The following is an 18,047-nucleotide window of genomic DNA, read 5'->3' as shown; positions in this document are numbered from 1 at the left end:
TGAAAATATTGAGCAGGCAGCTAGCTAAGAGAAATATTTGTCATCATTTTTGTTGCTCACACTTTCCTGCTTTAAGGTCACTACATATTTGCAGTTTACAAAGTTTCAACCAAAGGTAGCTTTCTGCTCATTTTAAATTGCTTGAAAATTGTTAGAAGATTTTTGTGTTACTTTTCTGAATGTCAGTCTGGGTTGATTGGCTGTGATTGGTCAGAAAAGTCACATGAGCTAATTGGGTTCTCATTTCTACATTGCCATGGTGAGTGAGCGACTGCACTTGATCTGCTGTCTGAGCCAGTCAGAAAATCATCTCTTGGTTGCAGCAGTGCCATCTGCTTCTGTCTCCTGCTGCAACTCCACCAGCCTCTGTGTCCGAAAGGCAGGGGCTGGGCCACAAAACTCATGAGATTTTTAAAAACTTGGGGGAGGGGTATTTGTCTTCTGGCATCTGAGTCTTTTCAAGCTTTTCTCCCTAATCATGAGGGTTAGAAACGTTATTTTAAAATGACAACCAAGATTGGAGGACAGGTTTAAAATTTATAATGACCTTGACAAATTGGAGAATTGGTCTGAATTCAACAAGATGAAATTCAGTAAAGACAAGTGCAAAGTACTTCACTTACGACGGAAAAGTCAAATGCACAACTACAGAATGGGGAATAACTGGCTAGGTGGTCGTGCTGCTGAAACGGATCTGGGGGTTATAATGGATCACAAACTGAATACAAGTCACCCACGTGATGCAGCTGCAGAAAAGGCTAATGTGACTCTGGGGCATATTAACAGGACTGCTGTGAGTAAGACACAGGAGGTAGCTGTCCCACTCTATTTGGCACTGATGAGGCCTCTAACTGGAGCACTGTGTCCAGTTCTGGGTGCCACGCTTTAGGAAAGATGTGGAAAAATTGGAGAAAGTCTAGAGGAGAGCAACAAAAATGATAACAGGTTTAGAAAACCTGACCTAGGAAGAACGGTTAAAAAACCTACCATTTTGTCTTGAGAAAAGACGACTGAGGACGACCCGATAACAAGAGCTGTTAACAAGAGCACGGTGATCAACTGTGCTCCATGTCCACTGAAGGCAGGACAATAAGTAACAGGCTTAATCTGCAGCATGGGAGTTTTAGGTTAGATATCAGGAAAAACTTTCTAACCCTCAGGGTAGCTGAGCTGCAGAACAGGCTTCCAAGGGAGGTTGTGGAAACCCCATCATTGGAAGCTTTTGCAAACAAGTGGACAAACGCCTGTCAGGGATGGTCTAGGTTTACTTGGTCCTGCCACAGAACAAGGGGCTGGATTTGATGACTTCTCGAGGTCCCTGCCAGCCCTGTATTGCTATGATTCTGATATAAAGCACATGACTTCAGGAACCAGGGCTTTAAGAAAAACACCAAATATCGCAAGAGTTGGCAACCCTGCCGCTGCTGTAATTGGGAGTAGGACTTGTCTGTCTCCATTTTATTCTTCTTCTAGCCAATAAACCAAATTCAAGCGTATACATGTAGAGCTGCCATTTAAGTCAATGGGAGCTGTGTCTGACTATGGCAGGGCCGAATTTGGCACAGAGTGTACAGCAGATAAGGGCTGGCAGTGGCCTAGGAACATGGTGGGGTCCTGGTTGCAAACAGGTTGGCTGATTGGTGGCACAACCTCACCAGAATGCAAAGCAACACTAACCACAATGCCCTGAACCTCCACCTCACTTTCCTCATTGCAGGTCCCCAGGATTCCAGCCTCAACTCTCTAGCTCCGCCCTGGGAGCGTGCTGCAAACCCACTGAGAAGGGAAGATGGAGAGCCACCGTGGCAGGACTAGTCACCTATGGACAAAAAGCCTTCTCAAAGTGGAAGGTTTTGCAGCATTTCCTAAAGCTTCTGATGCCAGTTTAAGGCCTTGGTGCCAGTGATGGGCTAGGGGAGAAGCCCGCTACAGAGCAAAGGCCCACACAGCCTGCTTCTGTCCCCTTGGATCGCCTGCAGGACAGTGGCCCCAGGTCGCACAGCAGCAAGCTTGGTCCGTGTCTCTCACTGAGCAGCTGGTGCCTCAGGGCCACTCCCAGCCACCCAGACAACAGGCGGCTGCTGCTTTTTCAGCCCCTTACTCCATGAGATGCACCGGCATCACCACCCCAGCCCAAGCAAGACGTGGGGCTTTGGGGTGTACAGATACAATACAGATCCTGCCCCACTCCTGGAGTGGAACCAGAGAGCTACTGTGGAGCCTGTGCCCATAATGCACTGCTTTACTCTCACCTGCAGTCTCTTCTCAAGCTAGCGTCACCCACACTGGCAGCCTTGGGTTTTCTGTACCAAGTTTCAGAAACGTGGACGTTTGAGCTGACCGAGAGTTTTGCAAACAGACCTGGGACAAGGCTTTGGTTCTTCCACCTTCTGGGCAGAGCGAAACTGAAGACCGGAGCACAGCACAAAACGACCCAGCTAAGTAGCAGAAGACAAAAAGTGTCTTAGCAAGTTTGCCCAGACCTCTGGGAGCCCTGTGGAATTCCCTGGCACACGATGCCGAAACTAAGCCATGCTGTTGGCGTCTCTCTGACAGGAATACACAGCATTCTCGGCTCTGTCAGGGCACACCTACGCGAGCTACAGGAGCATTCCGGGGTATATGGCAATGGCTGCCACTGCTGAGACTTCACCCACTCCCGAAGTGTGTTCAACAGGCAAAACAAAAAGGGAAAAGTTTTAACCCCTGGCCTGCGTTTAACAGCTCCCAGGAGAAAGGACTCACAGGAATGAGAAGTGCCCCTTGCTGACTACGAAAGAAAGGGGAAAAGGAGAGGGGAAAACAGGCTCCTACCAGTGACATTCACAATTCAGAAACCCCTTCTAGACCCAACCCACGACAGCCCCCACCCCAAAGAAAAAAAACTAGCGCTGTCGAGCGATTAAAAAAATCACATATAAAATCAATTAATTGTACTGTTAAACAACAATAGAATACCATTTATTTTAAATATGTTTGGATGTTTACTACATTTTCAAATATATTAATTTAAATTACAAATTACAACACAGAATACAAAGTGCACAGGGCTCAATTTATATTTATTTTTTATTAAAAATATTTGCACTGTAAAAACAAAAAAAATTTATTTTTCAATTCACCTCATAAAAGTAGTGTAAAGCAATCGCTTTATCATGAAAGTTAAACTTACAAATGTAGAATTATGTACAAAAAAACCTGCAGTCAAAAATAAAACAATGTAAACCTTTAGAGCCTACAAGTCCACTCAGTCTTACTTCTTAGTCAGCCAATCACTCAGACAAACAAGGTTGGTTACAATTTGCAGGAGATAATGCTGCCCACTTCTTGTTTACAATGTCACCTGAAAGTGAGAACAGGCGTTCACATGGCACTGTTGTAACTGGTGTTGCAAGACATTTACGGGCCAGATGCACTAAAGGATCATATGTCCCTTCATGCTTCAACCACCATTCCAGAGGACATGTTTCCATGCTGATGACAGGTTCTGCTCGATAACAATCAAAAGCAGTGCGGACCAACGCATGTTCACTTTCATCATCTGAGTCAGAGGCCACCAGCAGGTTGATTTTATTTTTTGGTGGTTCAGGTTCTGTAGTTTCTGCATCAGAGTGTTGCTCTTTTAAGACTTCTAAAAGCATGCTCCACACCTTATCCCTCTCAGATTTTGGATGGCACTTCAGCTTCTTAAACCTTGGGTCGAGTGCTGTAGCTATTTTTAGAAATCTCACATCGGTACCTTCTTTGTGTTTTGTCAAATCTGCTGTGAAAGTGTTCTTAAAACAAACATGTGTTGGGTCATCATCCAAGACTGCTATAACATGAAATATATGGCAGAATGCGGGTAAAACAGAGCAGGAGACATACAATTCTCCCCCAAGGAGTCCAGTCACAAATTTAATTGACACATTATTTTTTTAATGAGCATCATCAGCATGGAAGCATGTCCTCTGGAATGGTGGCCGAAACATGAAGGGGCACATGAATGTTTAGCATGTCCGGCATGTAAATACCTTGCAACGCCGGCTGCAAAAGTGCCATGCAAACACCTGTTCTCACTTTCAGGTAACACTGTAAATAAGAAGCAGGCAGCAGTATCTCCCCTCAATATAAACAAAACATGTTTGTCTTATTGATTGGCAGAATACAAAGTAGGACTGAGTGGACTTGTAGGCTCTAAAATTTTTCACTGTTTTGTTTTTGAGTGCAGTTATGTAACAAACAAAAAAATCTGCATTTGTAAGTTACACTTTCATGATAAAGAGATTGCACTTCAGTACTTGCGTGAGGTGAACTGAAAAATACTATTTCTTTTATCATTTTTACAGTGCATATATCTGTAATCAAAAAGAATAATATAAAGTGAGCCCTGTGCACTTTGTATTCTGTGTTGTAATCGAAATCAATATTGAAAATGTAAAAAAAAATCCAAAAATATTTAATACATTTCAATTGGTATTCTATTGTTATAAGTGCGATTAATCACGATTAATTTTTTGAGTTAATTGCGCGAGTTAACTGTGATTAATTGACAGCCCTAATAAAAACCTATTCAAAGCAGAGCTCTGGCCCAGTAAAGGGAGATGTTTCAAAGACTGCAGGAGTCCACTAGGGACTTTCTTAGTGCTATTGATTTTACAGACACTAGGGTGATGGGGAGCAGTATAAAATCTTAAAATAGTGAGAGAGAGGCAGAGCAGACAGTGCACACAGAGACAAAGCTGAGTCACTGGCTTTTCCCCACAAACTCTCTCCTTTCCAGAGACTTGACCAAACTCCATGAGCCCAGCTTTCTCCGCCTCCTCCATGGAAAGAGACACTCAGACCTAGAGTCTCCCAAATGTCATTGGTTCATGTCTTAAAAAGCTGATGGCTGAAGGACCACACGTACATGTTTCCTGTTTGTACACATTTTAGGCCTTGGTAGACTTGCCTTAAGTATTCATGATTCCTAGTAAAATAAGCTTAGAATCTGGCTGGTAGAGATCTGCCTGGGGAAATGAGAAAAGAAGGGAGCTTGGCTGGGAAGTCTGGATGGGAGGATGGGAAGATGTGCAGTTTAGAGCGGATTAGGAATTTTTAAACTGACCACAGAGTCCCACCAGAGAACACCCACTTGCACTCGGGATGCAAGAGACCCTGTTTTGCCTGATAGGAAAATGGCCTATAGATGCTTAGGGATGCGAGTGGATAGCAAATTAGCCCTAAGTTTGCAGTATGATGTGGCAGTGACAGGTCAGTGGGCTAGACTACCACCACCACTCTCCTTTATCCGATTGATTGATTGGCAATCCCTCGATTGGAGGATGATCTCTACCACGGATTTACATATGGGTCCTGAGATGACTCAGGAGTCTGATCCTGGAACCGCAAATCCACCCGCAGTAGGTACAGACATTTCGTGGAAGGCCAGCAGCCTTCTGGGAGAAAGTTATTTCTTTTTCTTTTCAGCTTTGAGGACAAGACACTTCTCCTCGAAGTGGGCCACTGCCTCATGGAGGATATGGCGCCACTGGGGTCAGTTGGTGGCTTGCTCCTCCCACCTTGTGATGTCCACATCGGTTTTCTTAAGATACGCTTTCAGTGTGTCTTTGTAGCGTTTCCTCTGACCACTACGGGATCTCTGACCATGGGAAAGCTGAGAGTAAAAGGGCTTGTTTTGAGAGGTGAGAGTCTGGCATCTGCACACTGTGTCCAGCCCAGCGAAGTTGGTGCATGAGGATCATTGCTTCAATGCTGGTGACATTGACTTCAGTGAAGGATGCTGGCGTTAGTGCGGCAATCTTGCCACTTGATGCGATGGATCTTCCGGAGGCATCGTTCATGATACCTCTCCAGACTCTTCAGGTGCTGTCAATAGGTCACCCAGGTTTCACATCCATTGTCTTGTAAACCTGGATCTTGGTGTCCTGCCGTAGGTCACAGTCTGTGAAAACACGTCAGAGTAATTTCCCAAAGGAAGCACTTGTGCACTGGATCCTCTGGTGGCTCTCACTGTCGATTTTTCCATTCTGAGAAAGTTGGCTACCGAGGTAGCGAAAGCGCTCAACTGTCTCCAAAGTCTGACCCTCGATGGTGATTTGTCGTGGGTCATGTGCAAGGCCTGAAGCAGGCTGACAGAGCACTTTAGTCTTCTCAACATTGAGTGAGAGTCCCAGGCTTCAGTAAGCTTGTGCAAGAAAATCCAGTATGGACTGAAGGTCATTCTCAGTATGCGCAAGAATGACACAGTCATCAGTGTACTGAAGATCAGTAATGGACGCCCTGAAGACTTTAGACTTCGAGTGGAGACACCGAAGATTAAAGAGCCGCCCATCCATTCTATATTGAATGTCAACTCCACTGGGGAGATCTCCTTTATCCATGGCTTTCCTAAATTACAGTGTACCCAGGGCAATACTAAGAGCCACTCCTAGTTAAGAAACATTTGGTTTTACCTAGATTTTTATTTGTTAAATACCATTTCCTGACTTCAGAATAGTATTTGTGTGACAGCTTGTCCCAAACTTGCAGACATTCTGTCCTGACCCCACTATCTGCCTCTGTTCAAACAGCCCCATGGACGTTTCCAGTTGACAGGTTCCTTTTCCTAGCCCAACGGCCCTTAAAAGATACCATACACTCAAGTATCTGCAAAAGCTTCATACTTGGTTTTACTGTAACACTGCAGTGATCTCAGGATTGTGACATATTTAGTGGTGGCCACAAATACTCACAGCACAACGAATCCTGAAAACAGAGCCTTCAAACTGGCTTTTTGAAATACTGCTTCTGAATCACTATCAAAAAATTAAATTAATTTCCCATTTGCCCTTTCCCCACTCCCAAACTTCCCTCCCTCCCCGCCACACAACACATACACAGGCAATGCTTCCTACTTACAAAACAACCTATTTCCCCATTATAATCCCTCAACCCTCTCCATAACCCCAGCCTGGGAAGCTTGTCAATTAATTCTTGTGAAATGATTTCAAACATCACTTCAGAGACTTTCCTTTTGTCAACCTTGTAGTCTTCAAATGTTCCCTATAACATGAAAAGAAAGTACAATGAAGGGGCTTCTACAGGTAGAATTATTCAAGATGTGTAACACTCATAAATCTTTTAGCACACATTCCAAATAAGCGCCTCTTTTATCTTAAGAAAAGCATTAAAAATGTCAGCCATGTAAAAATCAGAACTCTGGATACACTGCATAGTGATTCCAACTGCCGCTGGAGAAGGGCCTCACCTCATCTCTGACTCTTTAATCTGTAATTCTACCCCAGGCCAATTCACTGGTGTCACATGCCATCCACTAAGGTCCAGAGGAGGGTCAGCAGCACAGAAAAACAGCTGATAAAAACAGCCGCACTCAGCTAACAGGGGGAGGGACAGCTCAGTGGTTTGAGCATTGGCCTGCTAAACCCAGGGTTGTGAGTTCAATCCTTAAGGGGGGCATTTAGGGATCTGGGGCAAAAATTGGGGATTGGTCCTGCTTTGAGCAGGGGGTTGGACTAGATGACCTCCTGAGGCCCCTTCCAACCCTGAGATTCTATGATCTACGTCCTGTACTGGAAACATGTGACTAAATACCTCACCTCATCAGCTGAATGCACTGTGGCAGCCATGTCACAGCCCTGCAGTTAATGGAGGAGAGTGGGAAATGGTCTTTAGATGGATTGCAAGGAGATGGCCAATACCTACTAAGATCAAGGGATGTAGATCTCCAGGCCTTATATTTTCCACTGCTGAGCCCAAGAGATGCCTCAGTCACCAGTATCTTTTGATCAGTTTCTCCTTAAATTAATGGAACAGCCCTTGGGTTTCTTGAAAGCGCCCTTTCCCCCTCAGGTGGCAGAAAATCCCACTTGGGCGGAGGGCCTGGCTGATCCATGGCAGGTCACTCGTAATGACAATGAGCAGCCGTTGAACTGAACAGGGGTCTCCCACACCCCAGGTGAGGGCCCTAACCACTGACTTAAAACTTAAAAAGGTGGCACCACCACTTTCCGTCCCTCTTCCTCCTGTAGACAGTTTTGTGCATCCTTTGCTTGCTTTTGTCAAAACGGCTGAAAGTTGGACTGAAACGTTGTGGGCGGAAGGGAAATGGTTCATTGACATTCCCAGACAATTTCAATTCCAACCATTTTTCAAATTCACCAAAAAACCTCAAAAAAGTTGTTTTCAGTTTGGCCCAAAGTGATTTTTTCAATTTTTCAAACCTTCCAATGAATCAGAAAAGTCCATTATTCACTCCGCTTTAGTGAGCACTATTCCTCACTAGTGCATGAGTGGCTACTACAGTTAGTGTGGGGGCAGGGATGGGGTGGGGACTGCCGACAGAGCAAATGTTCATGACCAAAAGCCAAGACAGAAAGCTTCACCTGTGAGCCCTTTTGATGGGAACAGTTCCTGCTCATGCCCACTAGACTAGTGGGGTGGGGATTGCCAGTGGGAGCCGCGATCGGCTGAACCTGCGGACGCGGCAGGTAAACAAACCGGTCCGGCGCGCCAGGGGCTTTCCCTGAACAAGCGGTGGACCGGCTTTGAGAACCACTGTGATAGACAGCCCATTGGGTATGAGCATGGAAAGCATTCCAGCTGAGCTGACTGCTGAAAATGCTGGCACCCAGAAGAAGGCACCCAAGAGAGGTGTGACAGAGGTGTCAATCTCTTGCAATAACCTTGAAAAACCAAATTGAATTATGTTGAAGTATCTTCAGAGTCAATTGTATTAAATCCAAAGGCTGTGTATTATTGTGGCTGGGATTGCACGTAACCTTGCTAGGGGGAGATGTGATGCAAACCCTGGGAGGTGTTAGGAACTTCAAAGGACTGTATTGAACAATGTGCCTACTAGGATGGACTTTTGGAACAAACTGTGTCAAGTGGGTTGTCCTGGGAATCTCTAGGCGGAGATGAATGCAAATTTCCCACCTCCAGTTATGCAAAAACTAAGCTTTTTGCAGCTACATGCTGAGGAGAGGGTCTTTGTCTGCTGATTACCTGTTCCCTGAGACTGGACATCAAAACCAAAAGCTGTTGAAAGGAGAGATTGAATAACTCATGGGGATGTGAGAGTTCTGAGCTAAAATAGTTATGAACTTGTAACTACAGAAAAAACCCTGGGTGGGATTTGAAGGACTGACCTCTACCAGAACCCTTGCTGGAGTTGGAAGGTGATCTCTGGTAACTTATTAGCATGCGTGTAGTTTCTTTTATTGTTTTTAATATGTTTTCTCTGTCATGCCTTCACTTTAAGAATAAATGCACTTGCTTAGAAAGGGCTGCACAACCCATATAACTGCAGGCAATCACATTGTTCATAGCCTTTGAAGAGAAAGCCAAGTGCAGATGCTCGCCTGTTTAGGCTGTCTGGCTTGCTGGGGATATCACAGTGTATCTGTCTGGCTTGCTGGGAATATCACAATGTATGCAAGAAACTGTGCACCTGGAAAAACCCTGGTCAGCGGGGTGAGAGACACGGGTCAGGTGTAGTTGCCCTGAACAGAGACAAGAGGTACTCCATTCTGCCCACTGGGTCCCAGCTATTCCTTACGCACCGATTCCCTCCACAACGTACTTCTCAGACTCTCCAGGACCATTCCAATCTAAGAAGTTCAGAGAACCCTGCACATGGCGGAAATTCGAAGGCCAGTGTTGGCCCCTGCTTACCTTGGAGGCCCTGCATCCTGTACAGCAGGTTAGAGGGCATGTGGTCCCAGCCTCCTAGGCTGACTTTTGGTTGGGGTGGCTCAGCGGGAGCAGCAGAAATCCTTCACGCTCATGAACATTTGGGTGTGCATGTCATTAAGCACTTCTAATTGCACAGCAGTGCTATTCACAAGTATTTAGGCACTAATTGTAACTGGAGCAGATGCAGTTGTCTACACTTAACTTATCATACAGTGAAAAGCTTTCAGCACAGAGACTTAGGGGTAGATTGCTGTATGCAAAACCTATCATCACATGTATGGTATCCAGCCCTCTCCCCTTCTGTGCTGCCACTGACTTACTCAGCATCACACATTATCTGAGGATCTGCAACTCCTACCACAGACTGGGGCTAATGCCCACCGGGGCCTGGGAAGCTTCACAGGACTTGGAGAGGAAAAGTTGTGGTGGATTCTCCATCAATGGCAATCTTTAAATCAAGAATGGATTTTTTTCTAATAGATCTGCTCTAGGAATTATTTTGGGGATGTTCTGTTTAGTCTGATCTCCTGTATAGCACAGGCCAATCACAATGGGCCCTTCTATCAATAACTGACTTTAGGAACCTCTACAAATGAGGTACAATAGCTTTTCTGTACGTATTAACGTCACTGTTGTAGGGTCTGTAATGTAGCTAGAAGCAAGTGATTTCCCCTTGGAGAGCTGGGGAATACCCCCTTCCAATTCTATGACACTCCCATTTCTTGCCTAATTCCTAGACTGCAAGGCCAGAAGGGACTACTGTGATCAGCTAGTCTGACCTTCTGATAGCACAGGCCAGAAAAATAAGTCCCTGAAATAAGTCCTGTTTGAAGTATAGAATTGTGATGCGTAGTCTGCCCCTTAAGGGTAGTACTACCTAATGGTCAGCCCACCTTACAAGCTGGCATGGCTCTTTAAGAATTGAAAGGTCCTATCATAGATACAAGGACCTGAGAGATCCTGGCAGAGAAGACGTGGTCCTGGGAGTAAGGAGTGTTCAGGAGGAAATCCTGTTACTGATTCTTTAAGGATCCAAAGCCTTGCAGGGAGGGTGGGGCAAGCTTCCCCTGTCCCCAGCCAACTGGGGCGGAGCTAAGAAAAGGGAACCAGCATAAATGCTGCCTCCCTCCTCATACCAGGGTAGACGGACACCAGCAGGAGGTGGCTCTGCTGTCACCAGACCCTTTGACCTGAGGCCTAAGTGGGGCCAGCTCAGGGAGAAGCTAGCTAAGGTCCTACAGTCCGCTGAATTGCAACCCAGCTCCAAGAGGAGAGCTGGGGACTTCTGGTAAGGAGAGGAACAATGACTGCTTGAACTATCCAGCTCCTGAAGGAGGTCGGGGGCTCCTGCCAAAAGGAGAGACATAGCATATACCTACACTGCAATTAGAGTCCCACAACTGGCCCGTGCCAGCTGACTCCGGCTCGCGGTCCAGAGCTGTTTCATTTTGCAGAGTAGATCTTCAGGCTTCAGCTGCAGCCCGAGTTCTGGGACCCGGCAAGGTGGGAGGGTCCCAGAGCTTTGCCTGTGCCCCAAGCCCAAACATCTGCACTGCAATGAAAGCCCCCAGCCCAAATCAGCTGGCAAGGGCCAGCCGTGGGTGTCTAATCGCAGTGCAGGCATACCCAGAGAGACAGAGATAACACTGAGGGCACTGGGAACAGAGCTTTGCCTGAACCACCTTTTGTTCATTTGGGACTTTTTGTTACAGACCCTTCGGTAGGAAGGTTTATAATAAACCAGCCCCCAGAATGGTATCATAGAGTCATGTGTCAAGAGCGCCTAAAGTGGAGTTACCGGCTTCCTGAAAATGGAAACTGAGGCAGGGAGTACCTGCAATACCACACTAACTAAGCAGGTGGTGCTACAGGGCAGTCTCACCTACAACAAGCATGCATTTTAGAAAAACGTCCAATTTTGACCTAAAAATGGTCAGTGATGGAGAGTCCACCACGATCCTTGGTAAATTGTTCCAGTGATTAATTACCCTCACTGTTTAAAATTTGCACATTACAGCCAGTCAGAATTTGTCTAGCTTCACCATCCAGCCATTGGATTTTGGTTATATCTTTGTCTGCAACACTGAAGAGCCCCTTTATCAAATATTTATTCCCCATAGATACTGGCCCTTAACCTTGTTTCTGGTCCAGCAGTGAAAGCTGCCGATCCTGAGCCTTAGGTCAGTGTAATATCTGAAGGACAGCAGGAGACAGTCTGGAGAATGCGGCTAGGTCCTGCAGAAATAATAGTACGTGTTACCATGTAGCTGAAGGCTACTGTAACTTTGGCTTTTGTGACTTCAGTGTGCTTTGCCTTGCAACCTTAATGTTCTCAGAATACTTCTCCCTGTGTGGGATTTTGAGGGGAGGGGAGAGTGGCGGGGGGCTTGGATGTTTAAAGTACCTTCACTATTTGCCTACACAATCTGGCTAGGCCTAACTAGAAACAACTAGAACACAGCCAGGGTTGTTTAACATAGCACGAAGATATCATGCACCATGTACATACAATTCTCAATAGTGCAGGCTCCCATCCATTAACAGTGAAAAGTTTATTTAAATACAGTTTATTTGTCACTTTATTTCCCCCTCAATTTCCACACCTGACAATTCTATGGGGGATTTTTGTTGTCTACAGAGCAGGGGTAGACAGCCGAATTGCTCCAGGGCTCAGCAGCGAGCCTCTTTCCTCCACCCACTGGCGCTGCCTTATGGACACACTCCCAAAGCTGTAACAATACTAATTAGATTGTTAAATATTGAATCAGTTTCACTACAATATGTCAGAAGGGATTTTTTATTTTAAACTATTTATCTGTATAGTACAGCTGAACAAGTCATTTATAACTTGTAATTTATTCAATAAATTTCACCTTTTTTCCCTGTAGGAATTGTCCAGGGACAGATTTGGAATAATAAGTGATTTAAGAATTTCACAGTTGTTTTCAAATTTTTCAGCAAATAGTTCTTGTTTGTCAGACTGAGTGCATTATTTGCAATTGGAACATACACATAATTTGAAATTCATACTGTAACTAACTTAACACAATGCAAATTTCTAATAGCATACACAATTGTGATATTTGTAGTTCAACATTTGGACTGGGTTGTAAATTACACAACTCATCCAATCAGGGAATAGCAATCATATATCACATGATTTATGTAACTATCCAAACACTGCACCAAATAATTTCATAATTGAATATACAATTCAGAATTTGCTTTTGGCAAATATTTGAGCATTCAGACTAAACATTTGCTTTTCATGAGCCTGCACACTAGCAAAGCTCAAGCACTTGGACACTTACAGAAAACAAGAGCGCCAAAGCATGTGTGTTTGTACTCATGCTCACACACTCACAATAGAGGTTTTCCAGCATGTTCATCTACTGTCAGCTTGATTGGATGAATTGCCAGACTCAAATACCAGTAAAAATAAAAAATGAATTGCTAAGACAACCTTCTTCTTTCTCCTGCTTTCCTATGTCTGACAGTCCTGCGGGGAGCACTATCCAGGGAGGGCAAACATTTATATGTGTTTCAGAAACAAAAGTAAGCGAAGAGATCACTAGATTCCCGACTGCAGTCCCCATCTCCCAGCTGCTGCAGCTGCAGAGAAAAGGGCATCTGTCTTGTCTTGCCAGAAAACATGGCTGGACCAGGCCATCAGCACCTTGGTGATCTTGATCCAGCAGCAGCAGCTGCAGAAGCAGCCAAAACAGACACTGCAGCACTGGGGGGGAGGGGATAAAACAGAGTCCAGAGCCAGGGCCACCCTCCCGACCAAGCTAGAAATATGCAGGGGAGACTCCCCCCCACAGCACTCTGGGGACACGAGAACCAGGTGGAGCCTCCCCTCCCCCTGCCATGTGGCCTTAGGGAAAGTCTGCAGAGAAAATCCATTCTGGTCAGCAGAAGGACCCCCCCCCCTTCACAGTCTCTTCACTTCAGCTTCACCCCACATCAACTCCCCCGTTACCCTCTTTTCCCCTCTCCCACCTTCACTCTTCTTCCCACTTAGCTGATCCCCTCCTAACTAAACCCACCCAAAACCAAAAAAGCTCATGGCACTAACTTGCTGCCATCCCGTTGTTCAATCGCCTGGGGTGTTCTCCCCCTCCCCTGCCCTGCGTTTGTCTGGTTGAATTAGATTGTCAGCTCTTGAGGGCAGAGACCATCCACAGCTCTGTTAATGCACTGACCAGCACAACGGGGCCCCCCTTCTTGGCTGGTACTTAGGCACTAGCATAATAATCAGGATGGAGAAGGAGCATGCAGTCTTTCCACACAGGACACCGCTATTGATCGATTGATACCAGGATCTTGCCTTTTGAGCTTCTGACCTGCACAGTGAAGATTAGGAGCGTCCTTCCCTCCAGTGCTTTGGCAATAGGATACAAAAAGGGACCTTGATTTTGCGTAGCTTTATCGTGCCCTATAAGTACATTTTAAATGCTTCCTGCAATTCCTGTTTGTACCACTCCATCTCTCTAGGTTTTCAAAGTATCTTCACCATCCAGTGCTCTAAACATAGAATCATAGAATCATAGAATATCAGGGTTGGAAGGGACCTCAGGAGGTCATCTAGTCCAACCCCCTGCTCAAAGCAGGACCAATCCCCAATTAAATCATCCCAGCCAGGGCTTTGTCATCTCCTCCGAGTGCTGCTTGGGGATGAAGGATGACATGGCTTCCCCGCTCAAGAGAACATGGCTCACTATGACAAACACCGGAGTCCCTTCCCCTTTCCTCCCCTGCCCGGGAGAAGAAGTCCACGTTCACATGGGCCTTCCCTGACCGGTGCAGCACATGGAAGGAATTACCAAGGAAAAGGGGTTCCCTAAAAGGTAATATCTTAAGGCGTCGACCACCCACTTAACAGCAAAGGCCTCCAGCTCTATTGTGGAAGAGCGGGTCTCCCAGGGGAACAGCTTGTGGCTGAAATACAGGATGGGATGCTCCTCCCCTTCTAGCTCTTTGTGAAGTCGGGCTGGGACAGCATCGGCTCCTGGAAGGCAGCCTCACAGTCTTTTGACCACTGGGCTTTCTGTGGCTGGGAGCTCTTTGTCAAGTCTGTCAGTGGGGTGGTAAACGTGGCAAAGTTGGGTACAAACAGGCAGCAATACCTTGCCAGTCCTAAGAATTGCTGTACTTGCTTCTTTGTCATGGGGGTATGGGGGTCCCATAGGGCCTGCACCTGTTCTATTAAGGGGCATAGCTTTCCCCTACCCATGGTGTAGTCTACATACGTCACCTCCTGCTGTCCCAAGTGACATTTGGCTGAGTTCACGGTGAGGCCTGCATCTCCCAGGGCTCGCTGCACGCTGGCAAGGTGCTGGAGATATTCCTCCCTGCCGGCGCTATAGATGACAATATCATTGATGTACATGGTGGCATACAAATTGCGGGGACTCAATGTTTGGTTCATGAGCTGCTGGAAAGTGGCAGCAGCCCCATGCAAACCAAAAGGCATCATGGTGAACTGGTAGAGGTCAAATGGTGTAGGAAAGGCCGTCTCTCTGGAGGCTGGTGTCAAAGATCTGCCAATATCCCTTAGTTAGATCTAAGGGGGAGATAAATTCCACATCACCCAGCCGGTCAAGCAGTTCGTTCACCTGGGGCATGGCGTAGTCATCAAACCGAGAGATACCATTCACCTTCCTGAAGTCAGTGCTGAACCTGACCACTCCATCAGCCTTGGGGACTAGTACTATGGGGCTCCACCCCTCACTCCTGGACTCCTCAACCACTCCAAGGGCCAGCATCATCTCCAGTTCCTTCTGCACGATCTCCTACATCTTCTTGGAGAGCAGGTGGTGGTTCTCTCTCACCTTCTGGCTGGGGATGGTGGCAATGTGATGGCTCGTCACATTTGTTTTCCCTGGCCAGGCAGACAAGATGGTGGGGAAGAAAGATTCCTTTCCTTTAAGATACCTGCTCCTGCTGTTAGGTATCGAGCTCCTGGCTGATTGCCACCAGCCCTGGATCAGCGGGTTTCTCTGCCAGTGGCCCCAACTCGGGCTCTGGGTGATACAGGGCGATCATCAAGCCCTCCCATTCCTTCCGGGCCTTGAGGAGGGTCATGTGGTATACCTGTGTGTCTCTCCAACACCCCAGTAGCCGTATTTCATAGTCGACAGGGCCTACCCATCTCGTTACCTCGAAGGGGCCCTGCCGCTTGGCCAAGAGCTTAGACTCCGAGAAGGGTAATAACACCAGGACCCAGTCTCCAGGCTCGAAGGTCCTCATCTTTATTCCCCTGTTGTACTGGTTCTCTTGAGCGTGTTGGGCCCGCAACAGGTTCTCCTACCATGGTACCCAGCTCCTGGCGCCCTTCCCGCAGCATGTACTGGACAGACCCCCTGACCCAGGTCTCCTATTCTTCCCCAGTCTCTCTCAGGAGGTTCAGGATTCCCCGGGGCTGCCCCCATAGAGGGGTTCAAATGGGGAAAACACAGTGGATGCCCGTGGAACCTCTCGTATGGCGAAGAGTAGTGTTGGCAGAAACTTATCCCAGTGCCGGGGATCGTCCTCTATAAACTTCCTCAGCATTGACTTCAGGGTCCCATTAAATCACTCCACTAACCCATCCATCTGGGGGTGGTAGACCGAGGTTTAGAGAGCATAGATATTTAGCTGGCAGCATAGCTCCGCCATCAGACTGGATGTTACATTAGTTCCCTGGTCTGTTAGTATCTCGCACGGTAGTCCAACTCTGGCGAAGATCTGCAGGAGTTTGTTAGCCATAGCAGGGGTCAGCGGCAGTCTGTAAAGGTATAGCCTCTGGGTACCACGTCACATAGTTGACTACTATGAGGATATACTTGTGGCCCCTGCTGCTCTTCTCCGGAGGCCCCATGAAGTCCAGGCCAATATGCTCGAAGGGGATCCTGACCACGGGTAAGGGCACAAGGGGGGCCCTCTGTACCCCCTTCGGGCTGGCCTCCAGACACAGTAGTCCCACACTTCTTGGTGTACACCAGCCTGAAAGAATCTTTGGGCCACCCACTGCAGCATTTTCTCCCTCCCCAGGTGCCCAGTGCAGGGTACCAAGTGAGCCAAGCGGAGCACGCCTCGCTGGAACCCCCTTGGGACCAGCAGTTAGCTCAGGTCTTCGTTTGTCTGCAGGTCCTGGACCAACCGGTAGTGAAGGTCGTTGCAGATCTCAAACCGGGGTCCTTGGGGAAGGCACTGAGATTGATCCTCCTTCCAGGTGGGGCCCACTGCCTGCTGCCAGGCTCGGCTGATGGTTGGGTCTCCCTTTGCTCTTCTAGGACGTTCCCGTCAATGTCCAGCCATCCTTGCACTTCCCTTGTCAGGGCTTCAGCCAGGGGGCAGCCAGTCTCTGGTATCCCAAGGTTTCCTGAGGGTCCTTCTCTGGGGTCGTCTGGCCTTGGAAGGCCCAAAAACCCCCTCCTCGCGGGGTGTGCCTCCCTAGCTCCCGAAGGGTGTGTGCTCCACTTCTGAAGGAGACCAGCAAAACCCTGCCAGTTGCACCCCAAGATCACTGGGTAGGCTAGCTTTGGGGCCACCACAACTTGGCACAGTCCTTCCTGATGGGCGGTCTCAAGTCACACCCAGATGGTTGAGTATGGTTTCACGTCCCCATGAATGCATTGCAGACATTTGGGTGCCCCAGCCAGGCTGGTGGTCTCGACCACGCCAGCACAGATGATTGTTTGGCTGCATCCTGAGTCCACCAGGCCCGTTGTTGGCGTCCCATCCACCCGAACAGGAACCAAGATCTTACATGGCTCCCTCTTCCGGGCGCGGTGACTGGCTACCCAAACCTGCCCATAATTGCAGTCCATGTAAGGGCATTCTCTCCAGAAGTGCCCTTCCTGTCCACACTCATAACATCGATCACGATTTCCCCCTGTGAGTGGGGTGGCCTGGGATGCACTCTGTCCACCCAGTGAGTTGTCTTTGCCCCAGGTAGGGGTTGCCCCAATTAGGTCCCTTGCACTGGGCCCTGCTGTGGGTGCCGGCAGCCTGGCATAGAGATGGGGATTCCCCCCTTCGGTCTTGCAAGACCACTGACCTAGCGGTCAGTCTCGATCTCCCGGGGCCCCCAGTTTACGGCCTGATCACTCCATTCCCTCAGCAGCCATGTAGTCCTCTGTCAGGGAGACTGCTTCGGTGAGGGTTGCCAGGTGATGCCATTGCACCCACTCCTTTCCCCCAGCAGGAAGGATCTGAGTGAATTGTTCCAGGGCCACTGCTTCGGCCACTTGGAGCCAGTCCGGTGTTCCGGTTCTGGCCACCACCAACACTAATCCTGGATTCCGTGTGCCACAGCTCTGGGTCTGGCCCCGACGGGTACCACTCACGGTGGAGTCGCTGTCAGTACGTTTCAGGGTTGATGC

The 18,047-nt window shown here is 47.7% G+C and overlaps 1 protein-coding gene across 7 annotated transcripts in view; it reads right to left on the bottom strand.

Moving 5' to 3' along the window:
• The window catches only part of PKNOX2 (PBX/knotted 1 homeobox 2), a 726,589-nt gene that overhangs the window by 666,434 nt on the left and 42,108 nt on the right, over positions 1-18,047 (bottom strand). The window contains exon 1 of one of the 7 annotated variants that reach the window (XM_074936673.1): positions 2,362-2,380. The exons of 5 other annotated variants lie outside the window; for them this stretch is intronic. The gene's annotated coding sequence lies outside the window, so the exon portion shown is untranslated. Of the gene's footprint in view, positions 1-2,252; positions 2,277-2,361; positions 2,381-18,047 lie in introns of those variants that run through there. One more of the 7 variants, XM_074936672.1, reaches the window with a different exon arrangement.

This window comes from Natator depressus, chromosome 22 (genome assembly GCF_965152275.1).
Source record: "Natator depressus isolate rNatDep1 chromosome 22, rNatDep2.hap1, whole genome shotgun sequence".
Taxonomy (NCBI): domain Eukaryota; kingdom Metazoa; phylum Chordata; order Testudines; family Cheloniidae; genus Natator; species Natator depressus.
Note: the sequence above shows the minus strand (reverse complement) of the source record. Positions and strands in the feature narration are given on the sequence as shown.